Source organism: Eurosta solidaginis, chromosome 3 (assembly GCF_040869045.1).
Source record: "Eurosta solidaginis isolate ZX-2024a chromosome 3, ASM4086904v1, whole genome shotgun sequence".
In the NCBI taxonomy this organism is placed as follows: domain Eukaryota; kingdom Metazoa; phylum Arthropoda; class Insecta; order Diptera; family Tephritidae; genus Eurosta; species Eurosta solidaginis.
Window position 1 is genome coordinate 200642882 of NC_090321.1, and position 4862 is coordinate 200647743.

Sequence of the window (4862 nt, forward strand, 5' to 3'; positions counted from 1 at the left end):
CCTGGGAGGTGTAGCTTCATCAACCAGATGTCTGTTGGGATGCCCAGGTTTCTGCGTATTAAACAGGAACTGTTTGGTTAGCATTTCATTTCTCTCCCTGATGGGTACTATTCTCGTCTCATTATGTAGATGGTGTTCTGGGGACAAAAGAAGACAACCCGAGCCGGTTCTGTGGGCAGTATTTTGACAGGCCTGTAGCTTCTTCCAGTGAGTAGTCTTTAGACTTGGCGACCATATCGGGGACGCGTATCATGCAATCGGCTGGCCAATTGCTTTGTAAGTAATTATGAACGTTTCTTCTTTGGTTTTGCCCCAAGTGCTGCCGGAAAGAGATTTGAGGATTTTATTACGGCTCTGGTTTTTCGATACAATTGCGGTTGCATGCTCTCCAAAATGTAGATCCTGATCGAACATCACACCCAATATTTTAGGGTGTAAGACAGTCGGTAACGTAATGCCGATGTCGGGAGCAAATAGATTATATTGCACTGAGTTGTGGGCGATAAACGCAAGACCGTCTCCATTTCCGCTCTCGCGATCTTTTAAGTGGACGTTATGTCCAGAGCAGGTCTGCAGAGCATATCTTGCTGTGTATTTGGTCTCTTGGATCGCTGCAATGCGGATGTTATGCCGCTTCATGAAACCAACTATCTCCGTGATCTTCCCAGTTAACGCATTACAGTTTAACTGCAGAATTCTGAAGTGCAACGGGGGAGACGTCGTCACTCTGGGGTAAGTGATAGGTGTCTACGTCTGAGTTGAGGGAGGCCAGGATGCAATTGCTGTTGTGGCCCTGGGACTGGACGTCGCTGGGTAAACATTTGTGTACCCGTGGGTTTGCCGTCTCTGAGACCAGAACATTTAGGAAAGTAGCATCGTCCAAGGCAGGGGCTGCATTGGGCATATGTCGCAAACATATATATTCTTTGCTGGCAAACGGTGTAAAAGGTGACAGGGACCTAAAAGTATGTTTCTCTGACCTACTCGTGTGCTAGTGCCGGAAAGAGGGGGAGAAGAATACGGGGGCGGGGGCTGATGCTCGGCGTTGCTACCGACTCTACTACGGAGATTGTAGTTATGAGTAGGAGCGGCCGTATGAGCTGGTGGCGCCAGGCTTTGTGAGCAGCGGGACAGCTAGAAGGTAGTGGGGGCGCTACGGCGCAGGCTACGGGACAGCCTTGGGCGTAAACAGCAAGGAGCCGCAAAAATTTATAAAATTTACGATGACTTCGGGTTTTGTGGTTTAGCTCAGATGTCCGATGCCACCATCCCTTGCACGTAACACACTGACAAGATTGTGACCGTCCTAAAAATATTATTTTTCGCCAACGCAGCAAAACCATTTCTCTGGAACGGGGTCAGGTACAGGTCCCGGATTGGGTTCGATATCCTCCCGGAGCAGGAGAATATGGCACAGTTCCGATGCATGGATCTGCTGGGAGGATGACAATTTGTGAGAGGGACGCAACAAATTAAATGGGGTTACAATGAACTGATAGCCCTTGGTCGAGAAAAATTCCGAGTCGCTCCGGTTCATAGAATCGGCTGCCTTGAGAAGCGAGATAGTTTGTAATTATTTTTAACATTGAAAACAAAGCACATTCGCCAGCGATTAAAAAAAATTATAAGCAAGTAAATACATAACCGTTTTTCAGAGTACTTCTAGTACTGCAAGCACATAGCTGTTTTCGATCACTTCAAAACCAAAAGAGATATAAAAAAACGGTATATGCAGAAATGTGGGCTCTATATAGTGATAATAAAATATGCAATAAAAAAAATAAAAAAAAACACATAACTGTTTTCGTTAGCCCAGCGACGATATGTAAATACCCGTGACATTTTTTTTTTTTTTGTATAAACCTTTTTTCATTGAACTTCGTAATGAAAAAAAGCAGAATGAAGCTAAGCAAATAAACCTGATAATGGCTTTACTTGTATGCAAGCTGACTAAATGGAAAGATATGAATTTCCTGCTTCTTATAAATGCTGTAAATTAACTTCATACGTCGAAAATCTAGATGTAGGAAAGCGGCTCATAAGAGAGAGAAAAAAATGCTACAAGCCAGGCAGCCGGCAAATCAGCCGACCAGTTCTTAATTTGCCGGTTTGTACATATTAAATTGAAAGTTTTCCATCGATTAGTAGACGACCTTGGGATTTTCTGTTATGGACATCATGTATGTGTTATATCCCTTCAAACTACAGCAAAATACGGTACTTCGCATGCATGTAAACGTTCAACACCAGCGGCAAGCGTATGAGTGTTGAACTGACCAAAAATTTAGTATCCACTCCACAGTGAAACCAGTTAAGTAGTTGTAAGCTACCTCAAAGCTGGTATGAATTTCAAATGCAGCTACTCAATATATTCTCATATTTTCATTTAGCAATATTTTAAATAAATGGCGATAGGCCAGTCTTTGTTTTGCCCTGAAGAATAGGCACAGATACAAATTCACACTTTGAATATAAAAAAAGTTCATAGCACTCCCATATGCCCTCACATATAAATTCATATGAAAGTGCAAAGAAAACGCACTTCGGTATCATATTCAAATTTACACTAACAAATTGACAAGAAAAAATTTCTCAAAAACAATGTAGCAGTGAAAAAAATTTTAATTCAAAATTTATTAATTAAGAGGACCATCAAAATTCTTTAAACTTTCGAAATATTATTTTTTTTTTCAATTTAAAAAACTTTCAGTGTACATATAATTTTTTATATATATGTATTATGATTTTCAGTTCAATATAAAACTGTTTGAACAATCCGCCCAAGAATGAAAACTTAGTATCGAAAATAACACCCAGGGAGGATAATTCATTCCATAATAAAATTATAAGAACATAACTCCACTAATTATCACTAGATTGTCTGACCAATTGCCTTATGCGTAGTCAGCAGAATTTCTTTGTTTATTACCCAAGTGCTTCATACAAGCGCCTCGAGCATTTCGTTGCGGATTAGGGAACAGAATGTTATCGCGACAAGCATAACGATAGGCAGAGGTGACTAAAATCCGCAGAGCTAGAAGGTTAGACAAAGTCACATCAAATCGTTCCCAAGATGGTCCACGTAGAACCATAATGTTTCCAATTTTCGGAACGTACCGAAAGTCGGGGTGCTTATGGCTCATTGTCCACGAAAATACCTACTTTCCACCAATAAAGAATTATTTTTTGCAAGAATGTAGCAAATTCGTATGAAAAAACATTATTTGAATAACATCTAAAAAGATCATTCAGAAAACGGCCTCTTCTGTTCTTCCCCTTTCTCTCATAATTCGTATTATATGGGAGTTTTCAGAATGAGCTGTCAGTACATAGAACACCTGGCTTTATTGCATCACGATGCTTTTTTGACATTTTCGTAAAAATTTTAAGCTTAATTAAAATATATGTTTTTTTTTGTCAAATTACTTCCGAGTGAGTCATTTAAAGTCAAACCATGATCTAATTACAAGGTAACTGACGTTGGCAGTTTCTCTTTCTAATCCGCCATCTTGAACTCCCACTTTGAAACTCAATTTGCCTCTTTGCGAAACTACTTTTTCATTCAGAGGAAAAATTGTAGTAAAAACCATACAAATCAATTTTCCTGGAAAAGTATGCAACAGCACCACTTTTTTTCTCCAATTCTATTTTGTGTTGACTTTTCTATCGCTCAAATTAGTGACAATTCTCAAAAAAATTATTATTTTTTCAACAAAAAGATTAAAATTTGCCATTTCTTTTGAGTTTTATGAGAAAACCGTTTTAATAAACCGTTTCAATAAACCGTGGTCATTTACATATTTCCCAATCGTTGCTTGTTCGCGGAATTAAATCATCTAAAATATTGTCCAGAAATTATATGATTCTGATGCGTCTGATATGTATACCAATATCCCTATGTGGACACCACTTTTCGTGTTAGAATTAAATGGATCTAGAAATATACCAATGGCCCCACCTGAAGCATATGATGCTATACAAACTGGGACAGATCCTGATGGTAATCCAACATATGTAGCACGTGTCTATTTTCAAGATCTATTGCCTGCCGCCTATGCACCGGCAAAAGGTGTCGCATACGCTTCACATAACAGTAATGGTTTAGTCAAAACGTCCAGTTACTAAATAATTTCAAACATAAATGGGTGGCCGATTGAAATGGACATGTACCGGAAGGAGCTGTGGTTGGTGGTTATTCGGAATTAGGTGAAAACTAGACAAAGTGCATCCTTCGCATAGAGTAACATATATATGCCAAACAATTCAACTGAGGTGAACACATCTGAATATGAAGTATTGGTACCAGAAACTATCACAGCAGAAAGTAACGATGAATCAAATTACGAAGCCTAGTGTACGTAAATTGAATGCGAACTTATAGTGGTGAGAGGAAAGGAAAATAATCAATTTTAGTATATGACCACCTTTTACTGTGTCTGTTGTAATATGTTATCCTAGCAAAATCATATACCGAAATGAAATCACTTAATGTGTATTTGTGTATCTCTTTTTATTATTGTTGTAAATATTATTTTTAAGGACAACATAAATACACAAATCGATAATTTTAAACTAAAATAATTGAAAGATTAAGTAACTGAACTTCTTAGACTATTTTGTGATAACACACAAACTCCTAATAAAACATTCGATCTCACTTTAGAGCAGGGCTGCGCAGCTTCGGCAGATAACTAATTTCAATCTAACTTTGCTGTTTTGGCCCTAGGCAGTAGAGTTTTACTATTCCTCTCAGTTAAAGGGCCAAAGTGACTATATTAAACTCTAGTTAACTCAAAGTCGCACTGAAAAACCGGGCGATAAAGATCAAACTCTAATAACAAGAGATATTTTTCGATTTTTTC

General features: G+C 38.5%; 1 pseudogene; it reads left to right on the forward strand.

Annotated features, from left to right (window-relative positions):
• Nucleotides 1–1925: 1925 nt before the first annotated feature.
• On the forward strand, nt 1926–4353 carry LOC137246083 (uncharacterized; annotated as a pseudogene).
• The last annotated feature ends 509 nt before the right edge of the window (nt 4354–4862 follow it).